General features: G+C 42.7%; 1 protein-coding gene across 12 annotated transcripts in view; it reads left to right on the top strand.

The window, feature by feature from the left end:
• The first annotated feature begins 8,957 nt into the window (after positions 1–8,957).
• Positions 8,958–15,015, top strand: part of ST3GAL3 (ST3 beta-galactoside alpha-2,3-sialyltransferase 3) — a 212,547-nt gene continuing 206,489 nt past the window's right edge. For 3 of the 12 annotated variants that reach the window (XM_088153069.1, XM_088153073.1, XM_088153068.1), the window contains exon 1: positions 10,814–11,037. The gene's annotated coding sequence lies outside the window, so the exon portion shown is untranslated. Of the gene's footprint in view, positions 9,307–10,807; positions 11,038–15,015 lie in introns of those variants that run through there. The other 9 variants (XM_025172460.2, XM_025172502.2, XM_088153070.1 and 6 more) reach the window with 7 other exon arrangements.

Below are 15,015 nucleotides of genomic sequence, written 5' to 3'. Positions count from 1 at the left end.
ATCTTCTTCAGACTCTTGCTTTTGCTTATCATCACTTAGCTTATTGGAAACCAAACTGCCAGAGTTTTAGACAGCTTATTTGAAAGAATAGGGCTGTCATATTTAATATTTTCTTCTGTAGTATGTTTTAGAACAATTAATGGTTGAGGTGATATATCACAAAACATACATATTGGAGTAATCCAGAATAAGAACAGAATGTTATTCATCCATAGTAATGTGGTTGGTATACATTAATTTGTGAAGGTTAATAATAGTTTCTGCAAGCTTGACTGGGTAGCCATTCAATTCTCAGCTCCCCTGACCAGGACTTGGCAGTAAATTAGACCTCCTGACATTAATTCATCTCCTAGGTTAGGAGTTGGAGAAGCCTCCCAGACATGGCTCAGCTAGATAAGAATCTTTATTGCAATCAGGAATGAAGCCATATGAAGCCGTATGGTCTCAGGCTGCTGCTACTGAACGCCAGGTCGGTCTGCAATAAAGCTTCCCTCATTCATGATTTAATCATTGATGAGAGGGTTGACCTGGCATGCATAACCGAAACCTGGCTTGGTCCAGAAGTGCGGGGGTTGCCCTCTCTGAGCTATGCTCAGTGGGGTTTCAGGTGTGGCATCAGCCAAGACTCCGGGGCAGGGTGGGGGTGTGGCAATTGTCATCCAGGAATCCCTTACGGCTTTCAGGAGCACTGCCCCACAGGTCCCCAGATATGAGATGCTAATCCTTAGGTTGGGCTCTAGGGATCAGTTGGGATTGTTGCTGTTGCACCAACCTCCCTGCCTGAGCTCCTTGACTCCGTCTCGGGATTGGCAGTGGAATTCCCCAGACTTATGGTTCTGGAGGACTTCAATCTGCCTTCTCTTGGAATGGGGTCTGAGGTGGCTTGGGAGTCCATGGCTACCATGATGGCCATAGGCCTATCCCAGGTCATCCAGAGCCCGACAAGGGACAGGGGTCACACTCCAGATTTGGTGTTCCTGTCGGAACAGTGGCTATGTGATCTGAATTTGGGGGAGTTTTTGGTGTCTCATCATGGTCAGACCACACCCTGATTTCCATGGGATTCTTTAGCATCACTACCCACTGCAGGGAGGCTGGACTTTTAGATTGGCCTGCCCCTGGTGACTGATGGATGTGGATGGGTTTCAGAGGGAGCTGGGGGTTCCTTCTGCTGGTCTGCTGCACAGTCCATCTGAAGCCTTGGCTGCCACTTGGAATAGGGGGAGCTGAGGACTTGGACTGGATTGCACCCACGTGACCTCTCCCCTCCTGTGGATTCCGTCATTCCCCGAGGTTTACGGAGGAGCTGAGGAAGATAAAACGAGATGTCTAGAGTGTCATTGGCACTCAACCAAGGATGAGCTCAACCGGACATGGGTTAGAGTTGCCACTAAGGCCTACCTTGTGGCGGTAAGGGCGGCAAAGTGACAGTAATTCTCCGCCCTTATCACATCTGCAGATTGCCGCCCTGCAGCCCTGTTTCAGGTGACACAAGTCCTCTTGGGTAAAGGGGGCCCGGAGCACCTTTTGCAGAGGCGTGCAGAGGAATTTGCTCAGCATGTGTTGGATAAAATTGCTCGGATTTGTTTGCAGTTCGATGTTGGTTTTGTTGCAGGTCCAGAGGAGATGCCTGGATTAGAGTCTTGCCCTGTTATCTGGGAATGGTTTGAACCTGTTGGACCTGAGGAAGTGGACAGGGTCCTTCAAGCTGTGAGCCCAGCCACCTGCTCCCTAGATCCATACTCCTCCTGGCTTGTGAAAGCAGTCCCGGGATGTATTATGTGAGTGAGCTCTAGTGGTGGTTAATTCTTCTTTGAGGGAGGGGGTTCTTTCGTTGCCTCTTAAAGAGGCTCTAGTGTACCCCCTCTTCAAGAAGCCATCGTTGGATCCCACCATACTGGACAACTTTCATCCAGTGTTGAATCTCCCTTTTTTGGATAAGGTGGTTGAGAAAGTGGTTGTGCAACAGCTTCAGAGGGCCTTGGATGAACCGCATTATCTGGATCCTTTTCATTCCGGATTCAGACCTGGGTATGGGACAGAAACAGCACTGGTCGCACTTCTGGATGATCTCTGGTGAGGGCGGGATGGAGGTTGTGCATCCATCCTTGCCCTACTTGACCTCTCGGTGGCTTTCAATACCATTGATCATGGTATTCTTCTGGATTGGCTCAGGGGACTGGGCATGGGTGCCACAGTGCTATGCTGGTTTGCCTCCTTTCTCCAGGGTCAATTCCAGATGCTGATAATTGGGGACGAGAGGTTCTACCTTGGCCCCTGCTATGTGGGGTTCCACAGGGTTCAGTGCTATCCCCTCTCCTATTTAATATCTACATGACACCGCTGAATGAGTTTATCCATCACCACAGGGTGAGGTATCATCAGTATGCTGATGATACCCAACTATATATATCTGCCCCTGGAGAAGTAAGTGATGCTGTCGACACCTTATCCCGATGTCTAGAGGCTGTGAGAGTCTGGATGGGGAACAATAGGCTTCAACTGAACCGTGGCAAGACTGAGTGGGTTTGGGTTTGGGGTCCTATTGGTTCTGGAACTATACCATCTATGATGCTGGATGGGGTGGCACTGCCCTGGAAAACCCAGGGCACAATTTGGGGGTCCTCTTAGACTTGCAATTCCTGCTCAAAGAGCAGGTAGCAGTTGTGACTAGGAGTGCCTTCACACAACTCCATGTTATATGCCAATTGTGCCCTTTCCTGGATCAGGAGGCTCTGCTCACAGTCACTCATGCCCTAGTCACCTCCAGATTGGACTACTGTAATGCATCTACATGGGGCTGCCCTTGAAGAGTAGCTTCAATTGGTGCAGAATGCAGCAGCACAGGCAGTTATGTGTGCTCCTAGAAGAGCACATATTACACCTCTGCTTTGTGAGCTGCATTGGCTGCCAGTTTGCTCCTGGGTCCGATTCAAGATGCTGGTTTTGACCTTTAAAGCCCTTCATGGCATGGGGCCAGGTTATCCGAGGGACTGCCTCTCCCTGATCACATCAGCCCATCCCATTAGGTAGGCTGGGAAGGTATGCTACATTTTCCACCAGCCAGGGACTTGCATTTGGTGGGTCCCAGGAGATGGGCCTTCTCTGCCATGGCTCCTTCCTTGTGGAACATTCTCCCCCTTGAAGTTAGGCTCACCCCTCCCCTGCTGTCGTTTAGGAAGTCCCTTAAGACCTGGTTGTGTCATTAGGCCTGGGGGAGACATTCTTAGATGGCTCCACTGAAATTGATATTCTGCTCTCTCCATGGGGTTTGTATATTTTAAAACCTAATTTTTAAAAAATGTGTGATAATGTTTTTTATCTTAATAACTTTTTATCTTTTTATATGCCTGTTTTTTATTCACTTGTTATTTTATTAATTGTTGAACACTGCTGTTGATGCCTCACTGCCAGTATGAGAGCAGTCTTCCTCTCATATTCAGAAACGACTTAAACATATTATTTTTTCTTCCCTATCCTAGCCCTCTCCCATTATTAATGGATTCTTTGGTGCTTGGTGGTGTTGAAGTCAAACAGTTATTGAATGTTTACCTCTCACATCTGTAGCCTCTTCTAGATCTATATTTATACTGGCCACAGAAGAGCTGGTTTAAAGAGTAAACAACTATGCTTTATATAGTTCACATTCTCTATTTGTTTAATTGAAAAGGACAGACAACAGAAACTGATTAACCTGTAAAAAAAAACAACTTGGCTTTGCAAACTCTCTTGAGCCTGTTGCCTTCTGCTGTTGTTTTGTCTAATTCAGAAAGGAAAAGGTTCCTCCTTCTTTTTTTTACCTTCTCTTCTAATAATCAGGGCTTGACCTGCTTCTGCTCTCTTTGCCAAAAGTTAAATTATTCATATATTTTGAGTTAAATGTTCAAAGAGAAATTGAAGTTAGTTAACTTTACTTCTAAGTACCATTAATTGGTGAAAAAACACAGTGATTGTTTCACCAGTTAGTATATGGATGCTAGATACAGATTATAGCATCCAAACATTTCTTTTACCATAAGTATTTTTCTCACCCTGGTGAAACAATACAGTAGGCTATGATGAAACCAGATGGAGGTGGCTAATTTTCCTTAGTTGAATTCTCCTATTCTGGCTTTGGTTCCAAATCTGACTTTATGTCCAGTCCTGCAAATGTATTTGATGATAGAAGATAGTTACATATTTCTAGTACTGTCTGGACCCTGTTATTGTTTCCTTTTCCTCTATTTCTGAAAGCCCACAAATGTCAGGGATAAAATATATACAGTAAAGGCATTTAATCAAAGTCAATTCCGAGCTATAGTATTATATTCTCTTAACATCTGGCTTGATAGCTATTTAAGACTATACTTTTAAGTGCAGCAGGAGCACAGTAAAAATCTTCACATGGTCTAAAAATCATATCCTTAATCTCTTTGCCTGCATAGGTTGCCCTTGGCTTTATTACATTTTTACACTATCTGACTCCCAACAACTCTGGGTAAAAACACATAGAACAAAACAATAATACAATGATAAAAAACAAAGAACAAATGATGGCACAAACTGGACAACAGCCAAAGCAAGCCCATATTATTCAGAAGGGGGCTTCAATCACCCTCACCAAAGGCCTAGGCAAAAAGTTAACTAACTTCAATATCTCTTTGAACATTTAACTCAAAATATATGAATTCAGAGGTCTTCAAGGAGGGTGGGGGTCATCTGGATCTCAGGGGGAACCTTATTTCCAAGGGCAGGCACTACGGCAGAGAAGGTGCACTTCCGGGATCCTAATAGAAAGAATTGTTTAATTGAAGGAATATGAAGTGCTACTGAATCAAACTGACCAGGCAGATAATATAGGAGACAGGAGGTCCCTCAGGTAACCAGGTCCAGTGCCATGTAGGGCTTTATAGGTAATGACCAGTACCTTGAATTGCACCCAGAAGCAAATTGACAACCAGTGCAGCTTGCAGAGGAGAGGTGTTACATGGGCATACTGAGTTATGCCATCATTGCCCACATCGCTGCATTCTGGATCAGTTGAAGCTTCCAGGTAGTCTTCAAGGGCAGCTCTATGTAGAGGCATTACAGTACTCAAGCCACAAGGTGACCAGGTCATTAGTGACTGCCTGGACAGCCTCCCAGTTTAGGAGAGGGTGCAACTAGCACATTAGATGAAGCTATGCAAAGGCCTTCCTGTCCATAGCTGCCACCTGGTTATTGAGCAGGAGTTGTGTGTCCAGGAAGACCCCCAGATGGTGGTTTGCAGGGATCTTGTTTCAAGATTTACTGCATTACACAATCTGGTTTTATAGTGGAGTCTTCCCGGCACAAAGACACCTGAGAACATGTTACAATGTTTCAAGAGACACCAAACACAAGCTAACAAATTACAATCATGCTGCTCTCTGACTTAACTATCTGGATAATTGTTTCTCTCACCTTTTGATTGAAGCAGGTCATGCTTGTATCAATGGCCCTTTGATTTGCAATCTCTGTGAGCTCACTCATTCAGATGGAGAAGGTATGAGTAGCAGGATTACTCTAGCAACTGACCAGCCCCAGTAGATTTTGGGTTCTATTAGGCAGAGTGAGGAAATAGCATCAGGGGACAGATACTTGGAGTGGCAAGACATTTGACAACAGAACTGTGTGCTACATGGCCTGCCTGTGCCTCCTAAACTAACCTGCTACTGTAGGTAATACTTTCTCATCACCAGCACTGGTATTGCATTCAATTGTTTTTTTTTAATTTTATTTTTTTCTTTTGGTAATGGGATGAGGGTAGGTGCCATTTTTTTTTTTTTTTTGGCTCACATAGAAGATGGCTTAGGCTTGACAGAGGTTTTTGAAAAAGGCTATTACCTATTCAAAAGATATTGTTCAACTAACTTTATACACCCTCAGTGGAGACAAGAATTCTATGCAAAGCAATAGCTTTTCCCATCCACTTAAGTTGGTGTATTTCTGACAGAGTATCCCTTTGGCTTTTTTTTATAAAAAAGTAAAAAATTGATTTTAAAGACAGAAAGTGTTTGCCATTGCTGCCTTCTCAATCTAGCCTATAGCCCTGGGTTTTTATTATAATCTCCTATCCAAGTACTAACCAGGTCCAATCCTTTTTATGATCAACTAAGATCAGACAGAATTTGTTACTTGCTGTGAATTTCTATAAGGTCCTGTTCAGGAATACTACTTCTTGGGAGACTTTCCTCTCTCTTATCTTTGTTAAGATAATCAGAAGCTGTTAACAATTTCTCTTCTCAGTAACTGGGTTGAATTAATATTTTAGTCATGAAAATTGCTATTAATGCCAGCGTTTAGCCACTGAACATTTTGGCCACTACTGAGATCTAAAAGATCCTTGTGATTTCTCAAGATGATAGAAAAAGTAAATTAAAAACATTGTTAAGGCATAGCAGTAGAAAAGACACACTACCACGTTCATCAAAACACAGCATTTTTTCTTTTTTTGCAAATAAACATATTTTCACTTTGCTGGTCTTATAGTTACTTAATGAGGTGCAAAAATTTCTCAAGGGAGCTGCAGATCTAAAGTCAAACTACTGACAATCCAACCTAGTTAAAATGGATAATTTGTTTAATCACAAGAAATGTGTTAAACTCAGCAGCTGGGGCAAAAAGTCTCGACTTATCACAGCCAGATCAATCCTAAATTTAGGTCAGCTGCTTGCAAGACTAGGATTTTCTTTCCTAGGTCAGTCTGAACCTAAAATAGAAAAAGATGCAGTTCAAACTGAAGGGGAGACACAAACAACTTCACAATGTAAAACTGAAAAGAGTGCCTGAAGCACCTGTAGCAAATATCCTTCTGACTCACCTTGCAGACATGAGACTACAAGGCATTGTTCTTCATGGCTTCCATACATGCCTAATCTCAGTTCTCATAAAGTTGATACTTAATTGTTGTCAGTTTAAAACTGCTGGGTGAAGTCATCCAAAGGCTTGGATTGAGTCTGAAGTGTTACCATTATACTGATCATACACACCTCATCTTTGCTTTTCAACCAAAGAAAGCTTTATACTGGTGTTAAATCAGTATCTGGAGTGAAAGAGCTAGATCCTAATTCTTATAAGAAAGTGATGCAATAATGTCTGAATATAATTGCCCCCTCCCACAGTTGGGATGCAGTTTGCATGTATCTCTTCCTCCCTAGATGCCCAAATTAATGGCAGGCAAGAATGCCTTTTATTAGTTTGGATATATACCAGCTGTTGTCTTTTTAAAATGTCTTATTTAATTATCCATGCCTTTGCTATGGCTTGTTGCTTTTAAATCTATTTTTTAAAACAGCTATTATCACCATGATTTAATAGTGCCATTTAGTATTTCACGTTTTAATTCTCTTGGATTGTATATTTCTTTTTTATAATCTGTTCTTTTATAATCTCTTTTCTTTTAACAGAAAACTAGTTTCTGTGCTTTAGCAATGAAGACATTTATTCTATGATTTTATGCTTATTTATTATGAAGCAAGTCTTGTTAAGAATTTTTATTGCTGCAGACATGTTGGGTTTATTCAGTCCCAGGAAGTTTTCAGAGAACACGCAAGGAAACCAAGCAAAATCAGAGCAAAGGATAAGTTCTGACTGATACTGTTATTTTTAGATGCCACCCTGGCAGAACTATGCATTCCTTGTAAGTTGAGGAAGACTTCAACATGCTCTGTAGTATCGCACAAGATGAAAAGGGACCTGCACTTTTTCAACCTTTTAACTGAGAGAACGTTCATTCTTTGTGTCTATCTTTCTTTGTGGTACTTATCTTCCGACACCAGTTTATATACAGCAGGTAATTTAAATAGGTACTCTAAAAAATATTATAATTATTTTACTGTGTTACTGTTGACAATAAACAGTATTTGACAGATCAGATGGTGATACTACAAAACCCAGAATTGTTTTCTTGACTCTACTCCTATTTCGTGGTAGTAAAAGGAGAGATCTGAGGATAAGAGAGAGACAAAACAGCCACAGCTCCAGAATGGGACATTCCACAAGGAAACATTGTAACATGGCTGGGCCTATCAATGCACTTTTGCAGGCAATGTGAAGGGGGCAAAAGAGGATATGCTGGAAATCCTTCTAGAAACAAGACAATCAATGTTGTAGTCAGAAGGCTCAACTTACCACCTATCTTTTCTATTCCCCAGTGTTTTCCAGATACATGGCACCCACAGCTCTCAGGATCCCACTGAGTGTGGCCAACTATATTAGCAGAATACCTGGGACACCAGGTTGAGGGAGGCTGCTTTAAAATCTGAATGGAATTACCTTACATAGGTCTTCCTCCTAAGATGGTAATGTATGTTCCACTGATTACTTCTAAATGTGTGAGCCAGCACTGTTGTTCTTAGGGTGCCCTCCATATTCTTCTGACACAGCACCATTGTCAAGAACAGACCTTCTGAGTTGTGGGGCAAGAGTGATATGAACCCATACAGGTGCCTCATACAGGCACATGTTCACCCCAACCCAGTCAGTAATTTGGTGTACACGTGCATTAGGTCAGGGTTAATCTAAGTCTGCTGAATCGACCACAGTGGTTCAGCTCACAAACCATAATCAAATGTGCTTTTTTTGAGATGCAGCTTTTTTCAAGAAGCTGCCAACAGGAGTGATATGCGCATCCACCTCCGCCTTGAATCCCGATCACTTCATAGCCCTAATCAAGACTTATTATGAGGCAGTTCCAATTTTCGTATCTTAACGTCGACGGCAGCCTTTTTCTTCCTATAGAATTGTATTGCTGATATCTGCAGCTGGCAATCTTTTGCTCTAAGAACGAATAATGTTGCTACATCCACGCAGGGACTGAAAAAGATTGCCTCTGCAAATTTCTCTTTGCATGTTCTCTTCTTGTACGTTCCGACCACGACAGCGCCTCCGTCTTTCCTGGGAAGCGGTTTTGCTCGGAGAGGACTAACCGCTTGCGAGCTTTCCTCAACGTAAGTTCCGCTGCTGTGTCTTGACGCCGCCTTAACTCAGCCGTACTGGCTTTCTTCGCGGAGCTGGTTTTGCATTTCCAGATCGGGTAAATCAATAAAAATGACCCCGTGTAACATGGTGGGGAAGCACTGCGAGAGCAAAAGGAGGTTTGGAAGAATCAGAGAGAATGCAGCCATTTATATGAGATGGGAAGCGACGCGCCCGATTCCCCAGCATCTCTATGGCTCGTTTGAAGTGGGACCTGCAAAAACGGAGGAGGACGCCGCCCCTGGAAAGAATGAGAATGTGTCCAAAATCACGGGTGTATAGAATGCCTATTGATACGACCCGGGGCCACGGAATCAGTGCAAGCCACAGGTAAAGCGTGGAATGGATGCTAAAAGGAAGGGGAGTGAAACACGCTATGTTGCCTTTTCTGCTACGTTAGTTTAAACCATTGCTTTACTGTTATTTTGTGTATCCCGTCCCAGATATATGTACACTTTCTACTCTGTTATTTTTTAAGTTTCTTAAAGTATGAACTACATCGGGGAGAAAAAGATGCAGAATATCTAATGTGCAAGGCATATTAAAGGACTTAAAGGAAGAACGTTTATGGTTACTATTAAATAGTAAATCTGGAGCCTGACAATGTCTTTTCAAAGATGTGACAATCATATCAAGCAATTTGGTGGGCCAAGAGGGTGGAGATGGAAAAAACTAAAATTAAAGTGCTGATACTTCTTTAAATCGTTTTATGAGTCGGGGTATCTGTATGACATCAGTGATCCCAGAGCTGCTCTTTCAAGCCCTCAGGGGTAGGTCTGTATCGATGGTTCTGCTGCCAGCCCCCTATCAGTTGCTTCGTGACCAGTGGTTGTCTTTTCAGTTCCTAGTCCTGGAATACCACTTCCTAGTCCCCAAGCAGCCATTGCAACCCCCAGCCTCCTAGTTCTCCTTGCCAGAGACACCGTTCTGCTCTGACCTGCCGTTCTACTGGGAGGGCTGTGTTACTCCTTGGCTCGCCCCTCTGCTGTAGGAATTTATTACCCCAATCCCACACTTGTCCCTCCAGTCCTTGGCTTGGTTTTCTGCACTGGGAGATTATTCTTGCTCCTCCTGTTAGAAAGAATTGTTTCAGAGTGCTTCTGGACTGGTTTGCTGGTCTGCTGTGAAGCCTTCTTCTGGGGTTCCTATCCTGGGGCAAACCCTCTTTGATGATTGAAGCAAGACAGTGGCTGTATTTGCATGACAGGCTTCTTATAGATGGGTAGTCAAGCCTTCTGGATCCTCATGGTGTACTGGTTGAGTTTGCAGAAAACACTAAGCCATAAATTAACAACCACAATGTAATCAGCAAAATCCAGACGGAGTGGTTAACTGACTAAACCATGGTTATTAAAACGGGTAAGCACATTGTTCTAATAAAGCTACTAAGGTCAATTTGACCTTGAAGATGGAGGGATGCCAATGGCGCCTCGCGATATGCCACAAATCTACACTAGTTACCGCATTTAAATTATATCTTTTCCTCTAGAGGGTAGCAGCAGTAACAATGTACATTTGGGGCAGATAGGTTAAGATCGGGCCCTTTCTTCCCCTTTCAGTGTCTGAGATTGCTTTCCTTATTTATGCCCTCCTGACCATTCCAAACTATGCCGGGAACAACCGTCCTCCTTCGCTATGTCGCAATTGGCTAAAGAAGATTTCTAGTGCCCCGTCCAAGACTGAAGTGAGCGGAGGGGGAGAGAAAATGTGGCCGAACTGATTGGACGTTCTGTAGCCCCCTCCGCTCCTTGCCTCCATTGATTGGACAGTTGCGCGCCTTCTTCTTGGTACGCTTGAGTGGGTGAGAGCCCTTCTTGTGTCTGATTGGGCAGCGTGAATCCCACCGCTCTCCCACAGCTGTGGGGCTTGTAGTGAAGAGTGCCCCTCGCCTTCCCCCATTGGTCGTTAGAAGGTCCGCCTTGTTGTGTGATTGGTGATCGACCCCTGCCCTAGAGGCCGGTGAGGGGCACTGCCGCCGCTGCTCGGCCCGGCATGGCGGGTTGCAAGGCGTCCAGAATCCGAGCCCGCAGGAAAGGTGGCCGGAATCGGCCCGCTACTCCGGTAAGCAAGGGAGCGCGGAGGAGGGATGTGATCTCAAAATCGGGCTAGTAGAGGAGGAGGAAGTGAGAGAGTGCTCCGCTTCTGCGTCCTTCTGTCTCCCCCCCCCCGCTTTTTTTTTTTTTTTGTCCTGGTCAGATGCCCGTCCCGCTGAGATTTTTCGCGTTGCGCCCTTCCTGGCCTATTTCTCCTTCCTAAAACTTGCTCTTCTGTCCGGGCCTGAAGATCCATCTCTCCCGGTAGGTTATGGCACTATCCGCCTCCCCGCCCCCATTCAGATGTTCTGTGCTTCAACTCGTTCCCATTTGGCGAGATGGGCCCCCTTGTCATCATAGTTGCGTGGCGCTTCGTTTCGTCTTTCTTTCCATCTATGATGTGGTCCCAGTCTCACCATGCAGATAGTTCCTGCTCACTCGATCAGCCATTCTTATTTATTTGTGGTGGGATTTGTTTATTATTTTTAACCGGCAGCGTCTTGGAATTAATTGCTGGGTGGAATTGGTTGAAACTGACAGTTTGGAAGGAATAAAAACAGGAGTGAAAGAAGTGGGCAGGGAAGTCCATTAAGTGGGATGGAGAATGGTTTGCCTGAAGCCAATTGTTATGTTTAAAAAATCTGGTAGTTTCTTTTGAAATAGCCAGAGGTTGGTTCCACTTTGACAGGGGCCATCAACTCATCCTCCAGTTGTTTGGCTCCAGTTGCCTGCATCACCACTAAGCACTGTGCATGCTTGCTGGAGCTGTTGGATTACAACATGTGGGGGTATGCAAGTTGCTCTACCTGTACTCTTATGCCAAAAATAGGGTATGTTGCAGTGAAGGGGCAGGAAGCATGAGGGAAAAGGAGTGTCAGGGCACTGGTTAAATCTGTTGATGCCTGAGGTTTCTTCCACTTGTGTTTCCGCTGCTTGAATGAACTATTCGCCTCTATCCCTGAGTGGCCAAAGAAATTCCCCGGCTGCATTATTGAATGACCCCAAAGTGAAAGAATGCCGATTCAGATTGTAAGCCAAGCTGTTTTGTTTAAAGTGTGGGGAGTATCTGATGGGTTCTGTTCAGAAATGTATCTGCATTGGCAGGTTAAAGAAAGAGCTTCCAACTGCTCCCTCAGTTTTATTTGCTTTTTAAAGAGAACACACCATCAAGAAGCAGATTACATATACAGAACCAAAAAGGGAAAGAAACAAAATAATAAAAAAGAACCAAAGTAAAAGAAATCTGGGACTATGTCCCACACAGTTAGGATTACCTATGTGATCTTAAGAAATAGAAACAGTTCAGACATTTATATTAATTATTTCTATCCAGAATGACATTTGTTCAAATGAAGATAATCTGTCAGGAAAAACATAGTTAATAGAGTTTAGCAACCAGAATAGTTTTGTTCAGTGAATATCTAGAAGGATCTGATCCTTTTCTTCTTCTATTGGAGAGTTTCCTTATGAGTTTCATCAACTTGTTCTGATTTTATGAAGGTCTATGTTATCTCATATACATCTTCATTAAACAGCATGTTTATGGACACATAGACTAGAGTTTGATGTCAGACAAAGAGTTTTTGGTGTAATGTTTTCACATACTAATTTTTACTGCTGAGGAGGGTTTTTTTTTACAAGGCAGTTCAGACATTCAACTTCCACCTACATTTTGAAGCCTTGCAGTTCAGCCACAAGCAATTGTGTCTCTTGGGGCTTATTTGCAATCACTTGCACTTCCTCATGATGAATTCCCATAAGTGCTCCAGGGGGTTGAATGCAAGAATTTACAATGTGACTGGAGCTATGTGTATGAGAACACAGAGAGGCTTTGAGGATAATACTTAGTGCTTTATAAAGAGGGGCAAGTTTCAGCTACAAACTGATTTTGTTATTACTTTGAATTATGAGTTTGCTTTGAATGCTGTTATGTACATGAACTCCGCATCTAAGCTATGAGAAGTTTCAGAGATGCCATGACATGCACAAGACTTATTTATTTATTTTATTATTATTTATTATTTCAATTTATAGAGCTGCCCATCTTGCAAATTATGACTCTGTGTGGTGAATTTAGGATTAAAACCAACAGAACAAACATAATATATAATAACAGTAAACAAGAATAATACAAGAATAGCACAATGGCACCCAAGGGCAATCAAACACATAATCACAATCACGTCAAGAAATACCTCAAAGATGAGTTCATCCAAACTATAGGGTTGGGGGAACATCCTGGTTTTCAAACAGTTATGAAATGCCAACAGGATTGGGGGTGGGGTATGGTTTTGAAAGGGCAGGTGCTATAACAGAGAATGCCTGCTTGACTAATCTGGAAGATCACTGGAGTCTGTTAGTGTTTCTGTGATACTGTTTATTTACACGCACATGTATGGCTGAGCATATGATGAAGTGTTCATATCACTACAACAAATCTCTGTACCCTATCCCTGTTAAGTTCAAGGGGACTTATATTTTTATAGGATCTCTTAAAGAGCAAAATCAAATGTTGACTAAAAAAGGAACAGCATGAGTTAGTGTTCTTCTTTGACCTTTGAATGAAGCTACAGGAATACTCTCCAACCATAATTGGCTATTTTCTCTTATTGTAATGACCAAAGGATTACTGGCCATCAACTCTTTTTGGGTCAACGAAATATAGTTATAGCTTTGTTAGGCTCAGGCCACACACAAACACCATAATGGCTCAACCAAAAGAAATGCTGAGGTCAAGAGAAGACCTGGCTCTTTCATCAAGCCATGGATAGGATGAGGTGTTTAATACTGGGAAGGAAAGGGGAAAAAATTCCAAAAGACTTAGGCTAGAACAGTGGGTGGAAACAATAGAATAAAATTTAACAGGGAGAAATGTAAAGTCCTACATCTAGGTAAGGAAAACAAAAGAAACATGTACAGGATGGGGAAAATCTGACTCGAGCAGCACACGTGGGAATGACTTGGGTGTACTAGTGGATCACAAACTCAACATGTCCCAACAGTGTAATGCAGATGCAAAGAAGGCCAATGGTATCTTGAGGATCATCAAGAGGAGCATAGCATCCAGGTCGTGGGAAGTAATTATTCTGCTCTACGTTGCCTTGGTCAGGGCTCAGTTGTATTCAGTTCTGCATACCCTAGTTTAAAAAGGACATTGATAAACTGGAATAAGTCAGAGAAGGACTAAAAAGATGGTAGAAGAACTAGAAAGCAAATCCTACAGGAATAGTTGAAAGATCTAGGCATGTTTAGCTTGCAGAAGAGAAGGTTGAGAGGGACATGATAGCTGTCTTCAAATATCTGAAGGACTGTCACATTGTAGAAGGTTCAGACTTACTCTCACTTGCTCCAGATGGTAAAACTAGAACTAATGGAATGAAACTTCAAGGTTGTAAATAGAGATTAGATGTTAGGAAGAACTTCTTGACAGTAAGAGCTGTCAGTAAGTGGAATAGGTGACCACATGGAGTGGTTTCTTCCTCTTCACTGGAGTTTTTCAAACAGGCTAGATAGTCATCTATTGGGAATGCTGTAGTTCAGTGTTTCTTAAAGTGAGGTCCTAGGACCTATGGGGTCCCCCAAGACCCTCTCAGAGGTCCTCAAAATCAGAATTATTTGCCAGCCTATGTTGAAAAATAATACAATATTAAAATCCCATCAAACAATTGTGAGAAGTGGAAGCGGCAGCGAATGCATCCATTTTAATTTTTAATATGGTAAATATTGATAAATATAACCTATACAAACAACAGCTCTTTGGGGATCCTCCATAATTTTTAAAAGTGGGAAGGGATCCTGAGAGAAAAAAATTTAAGAAACAGTGGGGTAGTGAATTCTGCAGTTTGCAGAAGATTGGACTTGATGACCTCTTAGGTCCCCTCCAACTCTATGATTTATGACTCTGATTTTGAATTAGATTGATGTTTTGTATTTGTGGTTGTAGTTTAGGTGATGTGAGTTGTTAAAGTTGACATTGTTATCATTTATTTTCTTCTTTATTTATACA

This window comes from Python bivittatus, unplaced genomic scaffold (assembly GCF_059951505.1).
Source record: "Python bivittatus isolate LINGU-HERP-01145 unplaced genomic scaffold, Pbiv_v1 ctg000700_np1212, whole genome shotgun sequence".
Lineage (NCBI taxonomy): Eukaryota > Metazoa > Chordata > Lepidosauria > Squamata > Pythonidae > Python > Python bivittatus.
The sequence above is the reverse complement of the archived record's forward strand: the minus strand, read 5'-3'. Positions and strand labels throughout refer to the sequence as shown.